At 45.1% G+C, this 19125-nt stretch overlaps 1 protein-coding gene across 1 annotated transcript in view; it reads right to left on the bottom strand.

The window, feature by feature from the left end:
* The window catches only part of LOC147677799 (ATP-binding cassette sub-family C member 12-like), a 2578840-nt gene that overhangs the window by 2068924 nt on the left and 490791 nt on the right, over positions 1-19125 (bottom strand). The gene's annotated exons all lie outside the window — the stretch shown is intronic.

Here is a 19125-nt window from a genome sequence, read left to right as displayed (position 1 = left end):
GGCATGGTGTAAGTTTTAGAAATGTTCACCCTTAGGCCTCTGTCCCTCATGAAGACCGTACATTTTTTCACTGCCCGCTGTAATCCGAGCCTCGTTCATGACATTAATGCCGCATCTTCGCGTATAGTAGGATGGTCACTGGGGACCCGTTTATAGAAGGGTAGTCATATAATGAGTCTGTTAGATGTTGCCCAATAGAATTGATATATAAGGTAAATAACAGCGGATTCAGGGTCAAAAGAACTTGGAAAGAAGGATAAATGACTGATATTCAATCAAGTAGTCAGGAAGAGTCCTTTCCAGAACTTCTAATTTATTTATTTATTTATTTATTTATTTATTTAATGGTTTTTGTAAAGCGCGTAGTAACTCCGAAGAGCACCCCAGCGCTGATCTGCTTCTCCAGGGGTTTTAGCCAGCTAGTGAAATTATATTTGCGGGAAAAGGAGGGTCTTTAAGGTTTTCCTGAACTGGAGATAGTTCGGTTCTGTCCTGAGTTTTCGGGGTAGATGGTTCCATCGTTTAGCCGTGTGAACCGAAAAGCGACGGCCACCGGTCTTGGCTTTTCTCACTCTAGGGACTGCAATGAGATTTTCTGTATTGGACCGGAGATTTCTGTCTGCTTTGTATGGGATTAGAAGTTCTTTCAGAAGTGGGGGACCGTTGTTGTTAAGGGTTTTATGGGCCAGACAGAGGGCTTTGAAAACGACCCTTTCTCTGACTGGGAGCCAGTGGAGAGAGTTGAGGGCCGGCCTGGCGGAGGATCTTCCAGGTGTGCCCGTAAGTAGGCGGGCTGCGGCGTTTTGGGCTTTTTGCAGTGAGTTCAGGGTGGCTTCAGGGGCTCCCAAGTATATAGCATTACAGTAGTCTAATCGTGCCAGGATTAGACCCTGAATGAGGAGCCTCCTTGCGGTATCTGGGAGCAGGGGAAAGATCTTCCTGCATGCTCTAAGTAGCCCAAAGCATGTCCCTGCGGTTCTTTTTGCCTGGGTTTTAAAACTCATGTCCTTCTCAATCCACACACCGAGGCTCTTGACCTCTTCCTTGGGTGCGGGAGGGTCCCCTAGGCACTTAGGCCAAAGGTGAGATGGTAGAGAGGGCCCATTGTGGCCCATCAGGAGGATCTCAGTCTTGGACCCGTTCAATTTTAATGAGGAGAGATTCATCCATCGGTGGACTTCGGAAAGGCAGCTGTGGAGGTCGGATGGGGCGTGATGAGGGTGAGAAAGGGTAATGACCAGCTGAGTGTCGTCGGCGTAGTTGATAACTGCCACGCCGTACGAGCTGACCCTCTTCTCCAGTGGGGCCATGTACACGTTGAAAAGTGTAGGGCTCAAAGATGAGCCCTGTGGCACTCCACACCGGAGGGGGATGGTGGGTGAGCAGCTGTCGTTTTCCCGCACCTGGAAGGAGCGTCCAGTCAAAAAGGATTCTTGCCATTTCAAGGCCATACCCTTTAATCCGATCTCACCCAGACGGTGGATTAGGGTGGGATGGTCTACAGTGTCGAAGGCCGCACTGAGATCTAGGAGGATCACTGCCACTGATCCTCCCATGTCCAGAATGCTTCTGGCCTTCTCCACTGCTGTCAGGAGGGCGATGTCCGTGCCCTGACCTGGACGAAATCCTGTCTGGGAGGCCGCTAAGAGGTTGTTGCTTTCTAGGTAAAGCGATAGTTGCTTATTTACCAGCACTTTTTGCACTTTCCCTCTCTCCCCTCTCTCCCCTCCCACTCTTAAGCACAAGCACTTTACTTGAAATTGGAAGCATAGATATGTCCATTCTTGAAACTAGCAGCTTGGAAAGAAGGACTCAGTCATCAAAGAACTCGGAAAGAAGGATAGATGCTCGGCACTCCATCAAGTAGTCGGGTTGAGTCCTTTCCAGAATTTTATCTTGCACTTTCTCTCCTTCCTTTTCCCCTGTTAGCACAATCATTTTTCTCGAAATAGGAGGAACAATCATGCCTACTACTAATTTTATAAGTCTTGTGGTAGAAGTAACTCATAACACATTCTTGGCCTTGGAAATGAATTACATGATGTGTGGGGCATAAATAGAAAATTGTTTTATTGAAATTTTTTATCCAGTACACTAGAATAACATTGTACATTTTATAATGGTATGTTCCACCCTTTTATTATTTTAAGAAATCAAATAAAAGTATATATTACGTGTGTAATGTTTACGTATAAGAAAGTTTAAAAAAAAATCAATTAATCCAATCAATCATTTATAGAGTGCACTACCTGCCCGTGAGGGTCTCAAGGTGCTAAGTGGTGGAGTGGGGGCCCGCAGCTATTGGTCGAACAGCCAGGTCTTGAGACGTCTCCTGGCGGTCTACAGGTCCTGGATATGGTGCAGGTGAGCGAGAAGGGTGTTCCATGTCCTTGCGGTGAGGTGGGAGAATGATCTGCACCGGTGGTCATTTGGCGGATGCGTGGGACTGTGGCGAGGTCGGCGGAGCGAAGCAGCTGGTTTGGGGTGTAGAAGGACAGTCATTCATTGAGGTATGCTGGTCTGGTGTTGTGGAGTGCTTTGTGAGCGTGGGTGAGGAGTTTGAAGGTGATCTTCTGTTTGACCGAGAGCAAATGCAGACCTCTTAGATTGGTAGTGATGTGGCTGTGGTGGGGGAGTCCGAGGATGAGGCGTGCAGAGACTTTCTGTATTCAATGGAGTGTCTTCTGGAGTGTAGTCAAGGTTCCTGCGTAGAGGGCGTTGCCGTAGTCTAGTTTGCTGCTGACGAGGGCTTGGGTGACCATTATCCTGGTTTCGGTGGGGATCCATCTGTAGATCTTGCGGAGCATTCGGAGGGAGGGAGAAGGAGGAGGAGACAGTGTTGACTTGCTGGGTCATAGAGAGCATAAACCCCAGATTGTGTACGTGGTTTGTGGGTGTCAGGACAGCTTCCAGGTAGGTCGGTCACAAGAGTTTTACCATACGGAGGGGGTGGAGACGAGGATGAGGACCTCCGTTTTGTCTGAGTACAATTTCAGTTGGCTGGTCTTCATCCAATCTTCTAAGGCCTTCATTTCCTCATCAAGGTTGGATTTGGTGATGGCCGGGTCCTTGGTGAGGGAGAGGATCAGCTGTGTGTCATTGGCGTATGAGATGATGTTGGGGTGGTGTGCTTGGATGATGTTGGCGAGCGGTGCCATGTAGATGTTGAACAGGGTCGGGCTGAAGGATAATCCTTGGGGAATGCCACAGGTGATTGTGGTGGCCTTGGATCGGAACGGGGGAAGCGGACTCTCTGGGTTCTTCCAGTGAGGAAGGAGGTTATCCAGTCCCAGGTTTTGCCCTGGATCCCTGCGTCGTCGAGGCATGTGCGCAGCGTTTGGTGGCAGACGGTATTAAAGGCGGCCGAGAGGTCAAGGAGGATGAGGGCTGTGGTTTCGCCCTTATCCAGTATGGTCCTGATGTGGTTAGTGGCTGCAATAAGGGTGGTCTCGGTGCTGTGGTTGCTGCGGAAGCCAGATTGGGAGGAGTCCAGGAAGTTGTTCTTCTCCAGAAAGTCAGTCAGTTGTCTGTTGATGTCTTCTCAATGGCTTTTGCTGGGAACGGGTGCAGAGAGATGGGTCGGAAGTTCTTGAGGTCCTTTGGGTCTGCCTTAGGTTTCTGGTGGAGGGCATTGATCTCGGCGTGTTTCCAGCTCTCTGGGAAAGTGGCGGTCTCGAAGGAGCTGTTGATGATCTTTCTGAGTTGGGGTACGATGATGGAGCTTGCCTTGTTGAAGATGTGGTGGGGGCATGGGTCGGAAGGTGTGCCGGAGTGGATGGTGTTCATGATTTTGAGGGTGTCTTCGTTGTTGACTTTGGTCCAGGAGAGCAGAAGGTCAGTGTGTTCGGTGGGTGTTGGGTAGGGGGTGTCGGCATCTGTTGTCCGTGCCTGGGTTTTGAGGCTGTTATGAATATCTGCGATCTTGCGGTGAAAGAAGGTAGCCAGGCAGACGCAGAGCTCTTGTGATGGAGGTACGTCATTGGCCCTGGATCTGGGGGTGTTGAGTTCTTTCACGATGTTGAAGAGCTCTTTGTTGTTGTGTGCGTTGTTGTCGATACACTCCTTGAAGGAGGTTCTTTTGGCGGATCGGATGAGTTGGTGGTGTTTGCGTCTGCCGTTCATGAGGGCTGCGTGGTTGTCTGGTGCCTTGTCATTGCGCCATTGCCTCTCGAGTCTTCTGCATGAGTGCTTGGAGTTCTGGAGGTCAGTGTTGAACCAGATGGCTCTCATGTTGGTGCGCCTGTTGGAGGGTTCCTTGATTGGGGTGAGAGGCTATATAATTATATTGCATTTAAAAAATTGGAGCAAGCCACCTTCAAAACAATGAACGCTTACACAAAAATGGACATCAATCCAAAAATCTCAAAGTGACCTTACAGGTGTTTTGAAATAAATTCCATAAGTTGTCAAATTATAAGAAATAGGCATTACACATCATTGGGATAAGTGACATGTAATATAATGTAGAAATTGCACTAGACAAGGTGTAACATTGACCTTTTAAATACCTGTATCACTGTCAGTCCCAAATTTGAACCAGTGAACACATTGATCCATGTGACATTTCACCTTGTCTGCAATTCCTGTGTTTTATCCAATTTCAATTGTTACATCATTTTTTAAGGTGTGATGCACATGTGTTAATCTTATCACTTATCAAGCTGAAATAACTGTTGGTGCAAATGTCCATCATCATGATGAATTCTTGCACCTAAATTCAAATGACTATCACATGCAATTTCAACCAGTGCATGCACTTAACAAAGTAACTCAAGATTAATCTGTTGTATGTGTATCCATAATGGTAAATCAAAGTATTTACTACACATTGTAGTTATATAAAATTCCTAAGAATCAACCAATTGCAAATGAAAATTAATGTCAGGACAAACTTGGTGAAAAGAAAATATCGTTTTATTCACCATATAAGAATTTTCTTTCATGATGGAACATTAATATAATAAACATGAAGATGAAAAACAAAAACATTAGCAGAACTGTTGTGTGGTAGCACCAAACCAGCTGCCTAGAAAACTACCAAAGGATACTCCTTGGGAAGAGGCATCTAGTAGGCACAGGGGAGGCACTTCAAAGACCTCCCTTGCTCCCTTGGGAGGGATGGGTTTGTAATGGCTGGGTTTGTGTTTGGGAGAGGTAGGTTTGCATTTGGAAGGGATGGAGGTCAGAGCAGAAATAAAAGTAGAACTCAAAATAAAGGTTATGAGTGGTGGGAGAGGACTGGGTTTTGGAGGTAGAGGGAGCTGGATTGGGTGATGATTGTGTGACTGTCTGTTGTGCAGTTGCATGAACGTCTGGTGTATGTATTGTATGTTTAGATGTTTGCTTTTTGGAAGGTGTATGTTGGTCAAGTGAGTGTGTGCGTTTGCGGTTGCTGTGTTGTTTTACATGTAGGTGTGTGTTTGAATGAGTTTATTGTTGAGGTAGTTGATGTGAGTGTTGTGGTTGTGGATGTGGTAATTATTGTAACTCTGTTATTTATGGATGTGGTGCCGGTGTTGGGTGTGGTGGCGGGTGTGATGCTTATGGGCATGGTGATACTCGCGGTTGTGGTGGGTTTGATGGTGGTTGTGGGTGTAGTGGTGGGTGTGATGGTAGTGGGTGGGGTGGCAGTGGTGGGTATGGTGGTGGGTGTGGTGGGTGTTTTGGGTGTGCTGGTGGGTGTGGGGAGTGTAGTGGTGGATGTGGTGGGTGTGATGGTGGGTGTAGTGGTTGTTGGTGTAGTGGGTGTGGTGTCTGTATGTTGTTTGGGTATGTGCTTCTGTTTCTTGGTGTGTTTGTGTTTATGTGTATGTGTGTTGCTTGTGTCTGTTGTAGTGAGTGCATGTAAAGGAGTAAGTGTGCTTTGGACAGGTCTGGGTATTTGGATCGAGAAGCGACTGGAGTTGGGGTACAAGGTTAGGCTAGTCAGGAGGCTGCAGTCAGTGAGGAAGTTAGTCTTATAAATGCTCTCTGCAGGCCAGACATAGCACTATGAATGCCCTCCAGGTATGCTACCATTTGTTGCATGTGACAACTAAGCCCCTGGATTACATTCAGGAGAGCAGCCTGGCCTACATAGATGTTTCATAGGTGGTACATAGCTTACTCACTTAGTGCAGCCAAGGAGACAGGGGTAGGGGTGAGGTGGATGCAGTGCCCTTTAAGAGGAGCGGGTTTGGCTAACTGGGAGAGCAAGAGGGAAGGTAGAGATGGTTTTCTGAATGGCAAAACAAGGATATAGTTGGTAGAGTTCCTGTAGGGTCCACATGTGGAGGCCTCTGAAGATGATGTTGTTAAAATGGTGGCTTCCATTGCAGTCCCCTCCCCCTCCATGCCACTGGGTCCATTGGTGTTGGTAGTTGCAGCACCCAAACCACAGTGGACAGTTGCTTCCCTGCTTACGTAGACAATTTCTCCTCTGATGCTGAAATGACATATACATTAGTTTTATTGTATCAGTGTAAATGGATCCGACCATGAACTTTGATCACAAAACATTCATATTTCACTTGCTTTAAAGCTCTCAAATACTGGTTCTACATTATTATAAGCTCATGCATGTAGGCAACATTTTCAGAAACTATTTGGCCACAGTTCTGTTATTTCCCATGATAGCTCTTATATCATGTGATCTTGTCTCTTATCCAATTTAAATTTTCTCCAGGAACTGTTTAACACATCTGAATGGTTGGGCTTTGCTGTTTTGAATAGTGAACTTATGGCACCAAAAAGGATATAAACCAAAAATACCTATGCAGTGTGTTTACGAGGCCAAAAAATGTGCAATATTTTAATTCCCAAAAAGTAAACTATGAATCAATGTGTTGTCTACAAATACTGCAATGTTGTACCAATTTTTGTACAAACTGAAAGGCAGTTTCCTTTGTTTGGGAATTTTACAATGGTAACACGTACTTCAAGTCACAATGGACGTGTTCACATCATTTAATGATATTTCACGCTGTGAAAATGCTACCACTTCTCTGGGGGGTTCAAACGGTTTACACATTGATCCTGGCAAGGGAAGGGGAGAAGTCGGGGCGGCAGAGTCATCCGAGCAGTGCCTGGATTTCTTAGTACACACTTAGCTCGGTTGTTTTTTCAGAATGCATCGGTCCTCTAAATAATTTTTTAAAAAGACTACTATTAATTTTACATATATTTTTGCACCCGATGTGGACCTAGCTCTTGGCACAGAAGGTTAGCCCTCTGTTCTGATCACCGCAGTTCAAGTGCGTCTCTCCACCCTACTACGGTAGGAAGATCACATTACTCACTGTCAGTAGTGAAAATATGTTCTCAATTCGGCTGTTGGGTTTAGAAGGCACGGTAAAATAGGTCATGGGACCATCGCTCCACTATCAACAAGTCATTATATTTTAAAATGGTGTCCTAAATGCTCTCCTTTTTGATCTTGTCAGTGCCAGCTAATAGTTGTTGAGTCATGTCTGCCCCCCTCTCCCCCCGCCCTGCCACATAACCTCCTTCTCCCTCCTAAAACAAAACAAAAGGTTGCTGGGCCTGCAGCCGATGTTTTGGGGTGTTTTCACACCTCTTAATGGACATCTCTGCTTGCACTGCTCGAACAATTAAAACCTTGCGTGACAACCGCTGTGTGGGGTGCTGGAGGGTCTCTGCAGACACGGCGCTCTCAGCCGCACTTATTTAGCAGTTGCCGATCTCTTTTGGCAGCCCCTGCGCACCCCTGCATCGGATTTTATAGTGGAGCACAGAGGCGGCATGATTATTTTGTAAGTATTTTGCTGTGTCTATCAATAAATAGACAAAAACCAAAAAGGTTTCCGTCTGTATTTATATGTAAAAATCTGTTTAAACAGAAAACCGGGAGCCTTAATTATAATTTAATATTGCCGCCCAGTGTTTCTCTATGGTTGTTTAGCCTTCCTATAGTAAAAATAGCTTTTAGGTGCTAGAAACCATAAGGACATTTTATCTTAAATTTCTACATGGTCGACTTTTAAATACCATGTACCCTGTCTGGTAGCATACAAGGTGCTACCTAGATGTGACATATATATAAATATTTAAATGAGAGATTTTCTCCTGCCAAAAATTATCTTTATTGTCAGGTCTAGCTGCAGGATTAAGCTGTACCTCCCAAGCTGCAGTGGCAAGTTTTGAGTTAAGTTTGCCTCATCACACTAGTGAATGGCACAGTAGTGCTGCATTCAGATGATTCAGCATTTATTTTCCATGTCAAATGTATCTTTTGGGTTTGATATCCTATGGACCGATAGGAAAGCTAAATATGCAATTAGTTGTTTGCCCATTCGACATGTCAGAGCTCATGCTCTGGGCCTGGTTAGCAGTGTCCCCATGCAAAAACAACACTTTCAATCCACATAAAATGGGAGTGATCACTTAAAAAGAGGAATTTCCTCACACAAACACATGGTACTTTGGCTTTGTTTTAATCTTATAAATCAACACTAGCTTGGTTAGCTATTCAATGTTTTCTTCTTTCGTAGCTTACCTTAAAGTTTTCTCATTCTCTAGCAACGTCTAGTGAACTTTCTAGAAGGCATTAACATTGAGATAATTGCCCCTTATTTTAGTTCTCATCCTTTGCTTATGTCTCAGGATTCATGTGGGCCAAGTACTTATAACATTTTAATTTGCTTTAGAACTCTCACTAATACTATAGTAAGAAGGTATTCATAAATCATACACTCCTTAGAGAAGGTTGGATTATTTTACCCCAAACAGTGCATATGTTAAAGGGCTTTAATTACTCTCTACACCTGTATCCTGATAAAAAGGCACTATGGGTCTGCAATGGACTGGATTGATCAAAGGAGTCTGGCGAGGCAGCTACAAACCCTGCTACACCTTGCTCAGAAATAAATCCTCCTCTGCACAATAAACATACATACATTTACACCTTCCTTCCATTGTTCTTTACCTAAAGGCATTGCTTACATCAAAGTTAACCCATCCAAATATTGGAAGTGACACACAATGGGTCCTAGGTTTGAACTCTAGTTCAAAGCTCAACCCCCACATGGTATCATGTTTGCCCCGAAGGCGTACCAGAAAGTAAAACAGTAAAAACTATAGAAATTAAACATCCTTATGCTCACCAAGCTTCACTAATACATATCCCCTTAATTATTTTATTTACCATGATATTAAAATCAAATCAGATCAATCTTTTTTCGGTTAAAACTATAAAATACCTCATACATAAAATCAACATTACATTGCATCACAACAATTTGTTTCCACTTAAAAATTACATATCGATTATCTCTATTGACGCCAAAATGGCTTTTGACCTAGTAGAATGGGAATATCTCTTTGAAGTACTTGCACGCATGGGCTTTGGGCCGAAATACATAGCCTGGATACGACTCCTATACGCGAAACCAGTGGCGCAGGTGGTAGCCAACGGCCACATCTCGCCGATGTTCCCATTAGGCAGAGGGACCAGACAGGGATGCCCCTTGTCGCCCTTACTATTTGCGTTGGTGCTCGAACCCTTGGCAATCCTGCTTAGGACGACACCCTTATTCAGAGGAATTAAATGGGAGGAAGGATGGGAAGATAAAGTATCACTATATGCAGATGACATGCTCGTCTACATGGTCGACCCTGATGTCGGAATCCCTGCTCTGCTGGATCTCTGCAACACACACGGGAGATCCTCGGGATACGTTCTGAACTGGTCAAAATCAGTGATATACACACTGACGGGCCCAGCTCCAAATTTACAGGAAGACTGCCCCTTGGCGACATCGACGACCTCCTTTAAGTACCTGGGCATTGTCGTCACACGGGAAGCACCAGACTTCTTCATTAACAACTTGACACCACTTATGGAGCGCCTGCGGGCAGACGTGAAACACTGGGCAGCTCTACCCCTGACCCTCCTAGGAAGGGCAGCCTTATATAAGATGATTATAGGAAAAACAGGAGGAAACCCATAAACCACGTTGGGATGGGTATATTATGTAAGCAAAAAACAATTCCCAACAGGTATTATTGAGAGACAGTTTCAATTGTGCATGCCTTTAGGCATTACTAAGAACAGAAACAAGGAGTCAATTAGATTTTGAAGAGAGGTGGTATTATTCACCAAGGACAAGGGGTATTCAATGTACATTTACAGTTTGAGACAGCACTGTAAAGATTAGATCTTGTGACAACCTAGTGGCACTTGGTGCAAGGTGCTATATACAGTTAAAGTGAAGTGAAAGTGCAAGTGCTTTTTAAAAAAAAAACAGCATTGGTGGCGCATAGAATATAGTATATACATCAATTACAGCTTCAATTACAATACAAGTTATAATCACTTGGAAAAAAGTTATTTTCTTGTAAGAGCTTAAAGTGTCATATGCGTCATTTAATTCAGGCTGTGTGGTCAACGGCGTTTCGATCCCCCCCCTCATCAGGACGGGGTTGTCGATAAGTACAGTGAGGAAGCCAAGCAGGGATGCGTGGCTTGCGGCATTCGGGGGAACTGTGCGCTGGTTGCTGGTAGCGACTTGTCCTGGGACTGCTCACGTAGTTGGGCAGCGTCTGAAGAAATGAGGGGCGCAGAAGGCAAGAGCTCATCTGGCGTGGCTGTTCAGCAATGAATGCAGTGGCAGGAAACTGTATGCATTCATTGCTGAACAGCCACGCCAGATGAGCTCTTGCCTTCTGCGCCCCTCATTTCTTCAGACGCTGCCCAACTACGTGAGCAGTCCCAGGACAAGTCGCTACCAGCAACCAGCGCACAGTTCCCCCGAATGCCGCAAGCCACGCATCCCTGCTTGGCTTCCTCACTGTACTTATCGACAACCCCGTCCTGATGACGATCCCGACCAAAGGGGATCGAAACGCCGTCGACCACACAGCCTGAATTAAATGACGCATATGACACTTTAAGCTCTTACAAGAAAATAACTTTTTTCCAAGTGATTGTAACTTGTATTGTAATTGAAGCTGTAATTGATGTATATACTAAATTCTATGCGCCACCAATGCTGTTTTTTTAAAAAGCACTTGCACTTTCACTTCACTTTAACTGTATATAGCACCTTGCACCAAGTGCCACTGGGTTGTCACAAGATCTAATCTTTACAGTGCTGTCTCAAACTGTAAATGTACATTGAATACCCCTTGTCCTTGGTGAATAATACCACCTCTCTTCAAAATCTAATTGACTCCTTGTTTCTGTTCTTAGTAATGCCTAAAGGCATGCACAATTGAAACTGTCTCTCAATAATACCTGTTGGGAATTGTTTTTTGCTTATATAAGATGATGGCACTGCCCAGGTTCCTCTATGTCTTTGAAAACACCCCGCATCTTGTCCCACCACAATACTTTAAACAAATTGCGGCATTGGTCTCCAACCTGCTCTGGAATAATGGCCCGGCACGCATAGCCTACGATAAACTGGTGAAAAGTTGGTATGAAGGGGGGATTGCTCTGCCTAACATACAGTTATATTACTGGGCAACGCAACTCAAAGTGATTAACCAATGGCTACACGCCCCGAGAGACGACCCAGCATATCGAGCGGATTGGTCACAGCTAGGGACAGATTGCATGCTCTCGGCGCTATATAATAAACCACAGCTTGGTCATCTGGTAGGTCCGACACGACACACGGCGACATTGTGGCATATAGCGCAGGCGCGATTGGGCTGGAAGGAGAAAGGGAAGGGGAAAATCACCAAGATGACGCCTCTGTGGGACACAAGGTCACTGGGGACCCTGAGGACGTGCAAAGGATTTGCACAGTGGGGCCAAATAGGTATTTCCACGGTAGGGGACATGTGGGACAAAGACACAGTAATAACGTTTCCACAGCTTCAGCAGCAATACGGCCTTAGATCCACAGAGACATATAGATACGTGCAAATCAGACACGCACTACTCCGGGCGGTTCCGGTGGGCACTGACATACCGGAATCCTCACCACTAGAGGATAGACTACTAACAGATTTCATGCAGCACAAGGCGACCTCTCTTACCTATAAAAAACTAGTTAACAACCTGGAGGAGCCTACACTGAAACTGAAAGAAAAATGGGAAAGAGAGGTGGGTGAGATGGATGAGTCAGAATGGAATGAGGCATTAGCCTCCCCGAAAGAGGTGGGAATTTCGGCGAAGTTCCGACTGGTGCAACTGAAAATTTTACACCGCATCTATTATACTAGAACGTTACTTCACAAAATACATAGAGCGCCACACCCCTTTTGCCTGCGGGGCTGCGGGGAGGAGGGAACACTGTTTCACACCGTATGGGATTGCACACATATACAAGAATTCTGGAAACAAATAATGCGAACTATTTCCCAAGCACTTAAAATCTCTGTTTTGCCTGAACCACGCAAATGCCTCCTGAATGTCTGGGATCCCAATGACCTCGACAGATATGGACTAATCTGGGCTACACTGGCCGTGACGGTGGCTAAGCGTGACATCGCGCAAAAGTGGGGGGCTCCGGAGCTACCCAAGATGAACAGATGGGCTAAAAATATGGATGCGCTCATGGTTACGGGGAGGGCTGTTTATGTCCTTCGAGCTTCCCCCCGTAAATGGAACAAGGTTTGGACAGCCTGGAATGTCTATAGAGGAGAGATATGTGAACCTCTGCCTGAGGGAGATGATATAGACTCCGATGGGGAAGATGAGTAATGGCAGATAAGGGGGTGACAGCCGGTGAGGGATGAATGCACTGGTGGTTTAGAGCAGGGTGTCTAGGCGGGGATGGAAGGGAATGCAGACTTACTGTTGAGCAGAATGTTGTGGCAATACTAATGAACATGATGGCTTAAGTTGGGAGGGGGGTTGGTTTTAATAGGTTTACTAAGATGGGGGGCATGTTAGGCAACGAGACCATCATGATAATGGCTAACGCCCAGAGACTATGGACTGGACATATAAGAATGGCTATATTAATCTTAGGGGGGGGTGGATAGAGTCAATGTTTGAAACTGTTGGATGTATACTACATGATACGTGAAAGTTGTACATCAAAACGTAAAGTGTGTGACTAACTGAACCATGCTCACTGCCTGATATGCCTTCATGTCAATAAAGGTTTTAAAAAAAAAAAAAAAAATTACATATCTATGCAGTATTTCAAACATAAATGCACCCACCTCAGGAATCAGGACATAAAGTCCATTATGTAGCTGAAAACAGAGAATTCAGTCAAGTACGAAATTTCCCTCAACCCAAACAGCCCATCTCACAAATTGAAATCAAAAAGTGCCTTGTGCAAATGTATACAATAGTATCATCTGGATGCTCATGATTATCACAAACTCAACCAAGCCAAACCATGTATTTGGCTAAAACCACAAAGTATCTTTTGCAAATGCAAGCACATTATATAATAGGGTAGCCCTCAATTGCCACAATGTATCCACATAAGAATACTTATTTCCCCACTAGACTCCTCATTCTCACAGCTGCAGAAATACAATTATAAATCATCATACAAATATATTCCGTCTGAAAAAAGGCTGTAAATAAAACAAGGCAGGCCTACATTTTCTGATATTAACAACCTTAACAGCGGAATTAAAAATTCTTTCCTATGTGTAGAATATAGTTAACAAAAAGAAATATCAAAATGGACTGCACTAAGCATGAGTCACAGGTACAAGGTTAAGGGCAGATTCCGGATAGACATTGCTAGTGTATGAAACCGAAGAGTGGGCAATATTATCCCTGATAAACTTGTTGACAGTATTACAATAAAAAAAATAGGTAAGGTCTTATTGAGTTTGTGGTTACCAATGGGAGGTAACCATACACCCTTTTCTTTCCTATCACTGAGCTTTCTCTGCGCCTTCTGCATCGAGCTAAAAACAATCATGCTTTAGCTGGTATCAAGGAACAGTAGAATGTTCTGTGACTTATGAATTTATCAGCTCTCCCCAGCATGACAAGTTGCTATTTCAATATACCACAGTCACAGGATTCTATGTGCCTTATTGTGGCTTAACGTTACTTTTTTCATCCAGTCTGTGATTACTACAACCACACTTGGATCTTAATTAGTTCAGACTCTCCTTCCCTCTGATTACCTATCATCAAAATGGCCGCACACAGAAACAACAAGGTTGAAGGATCCACCCCCAGCCACTGGACACTCTTGCCCAGAGTCTAACTACCTTAGCATCACAATGGAAAGAAGACTATCAACACATATAGAGATAGGGAAAATAAAACAACAGCTCTCCAGGCCATTCACGGTCCATAGAGAGAGACATAGGACTGCATAGATATAGACATAGGACTGCCTCGCTCTCTATGAGACCCCTCTACAAAAGAGGTGGCCATCTAAGAATTACTCTTCTAAAATAATGCAACACATTTCCAATGGTCGCCCTACCTACACATCGCAGGCTAGAATCTTTTGGTAAAGTTCTCTCATCATAATCGACCTCTAGCCTACCTCATCCTTCCTCGTACCTAACGCCCTTGTGATATTCATTAGGGCTTGAGCCCAACGAACCAGGCCGGAACCTACTCACCACCTCAGCTACTGCTTCCCCTTCCCATAGCCACCCCCCCAGTCCATTACAATGGACTGCTCGCACCACACACACTTTAGCCTCAGAGCGTCTCCTAAACCCTGTCATAGCATGGAGCTCATGGGCACACACCTACACCATCATCTACCCCCCACCTATCAAGAAACTCAGCCAAACGTTTTGAGAATAAGTTTATAAAACTTCACATGGCCTAGTTCTTTACATCTCCCCCTCTTGAAAGCGACTGCAACCATCACCATCTACAATAACAGAACCGTCCTCATGCAATCCACCGACCGTAGCTTAAACCGCCTGGATAACATCTTTCCCATCAATAAAGCGCAAGCTTCGATAGCCCAAACTTACACCCAGGCGACCTAGACAACCACTACACATTATACCACATCGTCTTCCCCCATTGGCAACAACGCCCTTTCACTATCACTATCCCAATCATCATCCACCCCCACTACTAGCCATGCCCTACCATGGACAAAAACCACCACCCCACTCTGACGCTAAGTTAAATCAGAACACACAACACATCAATCCATCAAACACCCCCCAAATCTGTGTTCTTCGATCACACCGGCCTTTAGGCACCTTGGAGAAACAGACCACTACCACGCCGCCTGACCCACACACAATACTGTCACCCAGCAGAGCGGCGGCAGCATACGCAACCCTAACCGATATTGATTCCCCCTTATTCACCAGCACAGCGGCTCCCCATGAAAACATCCTCCCCCATAACCCACAGTCCCGCTACGCTATCCCCGCCACGTATTGATACCCTGGCTCCATCATCCCCCAGCACAGCCTACCTCATCCAGTTCAGTTTCCAGAATGTAGTAAGTCTCTCCACTTCCACAATGAAGACACACCGCCCCCTGAGTACTCTAGGGACTCGGACTAAGTTGCACTCTCCTCACCCTCATCCCACCCGTCTACTTCTTCAGTTCAACCGTCCACATACACAACTCCTCCAGCTACAGACACCCCCCAATTTAGTTCATCTCCCTCAGCTCTGCTTGCAAGCCAGCCACTCATTTCCACCATTCACTCATCTAAACCCGCAATACCCCCTCCACTCCACCCATACCGGCTCCAGACCACAAGCTTGACAAGGGCACAATGCACCCATCCAGAGTTTCAGCTCAGCCGACAGCCTTACTCATAACCACACCAGACCACAGACTTGATGAGATCATGATCTCATTAAATCATATCAAGGATGAACTCCTAGCATTTAAAGAACTGGTATCGAAACTACCATGGTTCACCAGAACTATAAGAGATCCTAAAGCAAGTGGGCCCAGCAAGCTCCCAACAGCCACCTCAAAACCTATATAACCCAGTTGGAAATCCATTCCCTCTCGAAATAAATCAACCCGCCCAATCCGAAGAACGTTCTGCTTGCTTTACTTCACTCATATGAACCCGCCCTCCTGAACCCTATCCTGGCCTCCCCCATGACTATCCCAATGATCCCTCTCAACCCACACAGGACTAGTAAACATAACTTCAGAGGAGTCATGGACAACAATCTAAGAAGAGTCCCCATCACCCAGGAAATCACGTCCTGCCGTATCATGCCTCATCACAAATGCATCCTCTTAAACTGTAGATCGGCCGTCAGACATGCAGCTGACATAGCTGACCTTATTCTCACTCAAGATCCAGACCTGAAAATGTTAATTGAAACCTGGCTAAAGGAATACTCATCATCAATCATTGACATTCTAGTACCCCCTAACTATGACATCATCAGACTGGACAGAACCGATAAGACAGGGGGTGGCATCGCCTGTATACACCGGAGCAATATCTGAGTTAACAGATCAATTTCACCTGTATTTCCTTCCTGCGAATACATCTATCTCAACATCACCAGTAATCGCAACCCATTATGCTCCTTACACACCATATATCATCCACCAGGCGATAACCTAGACTTCTCTGAGCACCTCATGGACTTGATATCAACAAACTCCGGTCTCCAGAATACCCAAATATTCCTTGGAGACTTCAATCTCCACTGGGCCGACTATAATGACGCAGTGGACAATATTTTCGAAAACTTTTTAGACGACCTAGACCTAACCCAAATACGCAACAGCCCTACATACAACAAAGGTGCAATCCTGGATTTAATGATCTCTAAAAGAGACAGCATTCTTATAAAGTCAATCCAACCCTGTGACTGGTCAGACCATCTTTACTTTCTTTATCAAGGAAACTGTGAAATTGAACCCGGTTCAAGCCACAAGACCTAAAATCTGGAAAAGAGACCTGAAAAAAAGTAACCTTAACACCTTACCCTCGCCCAGGTACAATCTACTTCTTTCACCTGCAGGAACTTCCTAAGTCAATGACCTCACTAATCACTACCTTAGCTCCATGACCACGATAATGAACAAGGTAGCCCCACTGCAACTAAAGAGAACCTCCACAAAAGACTCTAAGCCTTGGTACAATCGCATACTCAGCGGGGATAAATGCTCTCTCCTAGCCGCTGAATGCACCTGGAGACCAGCTCCGTCCGCCGAGCACCTAAACATCCTAAGGAAAAAGAGAAATGCATACTTCAGAAAAATCAAGTGTACCAAAGCAGACTTCTTCAGCCACCAACTTGATCAAGAAAAAAATCGTCCAAAAAAACTCTTCAATCTGACCAAATCCCAATCCAAGGATGCTCTCCAACGACTACAACTCATAGAGAGCCCACAACCGAACACTGAAGAATTTGCAGACTTCTTCACCCTGAACACAGACATGATCAAGAATGACCTCCTCAATGACCTATTCTTACACGCGGGACCGCTCATGAAGACCTCCCAAGTAAGCCCATCTGCTCTATACCATTTCCCATCAAAGCCCCACCTAAAAAACAATGCAGACTGGTCTTCCTTCTCCACATTTTCTTAAGAAGTCATATGCAAAATTTGCGGTGCCTTGAACCCAGCTAATCACTTCACCGATCCTCTCCCCGCTAACGCGGTTAAAGATTTAACTCCTATGCTCCTACCTCTCTGGACTAAGATCATAAACAGCTCCCTTCAACAAGGCTGCATCCCGGACTCCCTCAAAGTGGGACAAGTCTCTCCCATGCTAAAGTAACCCACGGCTGACCCCACAGACCTACACAACTACCAGCCTATCTCCAACATCCCGAACCTGGCAAAACTATTGGAAAAATGTGTCCACCTCCAGCTCACAAGGCATATTGGCCACTTTGACCTCCTCAACAAACACCAATCTGGTTTCCGAGTGGGACACAGCACTGAGTCTGCTATGACTCATTTAATCCATGACGCACTACAAATCCTTCATCAGAATGGATCCTGCTTACTCATTCTGCTAGATCTCTCCTCAGCCTTTGACACAGTCAAACATGAAAACACAATAGATCTTCTGAAGCACAGAATTGGTTTATCAGGATCAGTAATAAATTGGTTTATCTCATTTCTCCAAACTCAAACTCAACAGTTCAAGGTCAACAATGCCATGTCTAAACCTGTCCCAGTAACGTTAGGAGTACCGCAAGGATCCTCTTTATCTCTGACACTATTTAACCTTTTCAAGGAACCTCTCATCGAAATGCTTCAAGCATCTAATGTGCAATACCACATGTACACGGATGACAAACAACTATCCCATAAGATCCACACCTTAGAAGACATCAAACTACTGAACACAACGCTTAGGAATACCCAGATATGGCTGGCAGAAAACCATCTCAAACTGAATGCCCTAAAAACTGAATTTTTGCTAATAGCTCCACCCGGCCAAGTCCCCACAATGCAAGTCAGGATTAAACACATCACAGCACCCAACATTCAACCAATCATCTTGGACTTGGCTAAATCATTGGGAATAACTCTGGACAGCAACCCCAATATGCAAAAACACATCAGCAATGCCACTAAGGGAGCAAATTTCCAGATACATACATTGAGGAAGCTTAAACCCTTCCTGCCACACAATGACTTTAAGCTGGCAGTACAAGCACTAGTTATCCCTAGAGTCGATTACGGAAGCATCTCTCTTTGCGGCCAATGCAAAACTACAACGGCACCGCCAAGAGCCTTCATCAATGCTGCAGCAAGACTCATCACTGGCTCTAAAAGAAATTCCCACATCTCCTCAGACCTAAATTCCTTGAACTGGCTACCTCTGGAAGCCAGAATCCATTGGAAAATAGCTTGTTTGACACACAAAGCCCTGCATCACAAAACGCCCAGCTATCTAGCACAGAAACTGACGATCTCTGGTGGGATCAGACTTTCAAGAAGTGCGGAAGCCCTACTGCTGAGGCCACAAATATTCAAGAAGAAGAAAAGTCTTTTAACCAAACTTTCTCAGGGATGGCACCCAGAATTTGGAATGCTTTACCCCCAGAAACCAGACTGAACCCCTCGACTGCTTCCTTTAAAAAGGAGGTAAAATCTATTCTCATGGCCAAATGCACCTGAGTTTAGGTCAAAGAAATATCACGCCCTAATTTTCCCTCACTACTCCTCATGAGGACAAGGACCAACTAAGCAATTTAGACTTTTTATCTTCCTTTTAACCGGCACGAGTGGATAACACCCAGCGGTACCATACCACTGTACCTTTGCAAAT

This window comes from Lissotriton vulgaris, chromosome 12, assembly GCF_964263255.1.
Source record: "Lissotriton vulgaris chromosome 12, aLisVul1.2, whole genome shotgun sequence".
NCBI lineage: Eukaryota > Metazoa > Chordata > Amphibia > Caudata > Salamandridae > Lissotriton > Lissotriton vulgaris.
Note: the sequence above shows the minus strand (reverse complement) of the source record. Positions and strands in the feature narration are given on the sequence as shown.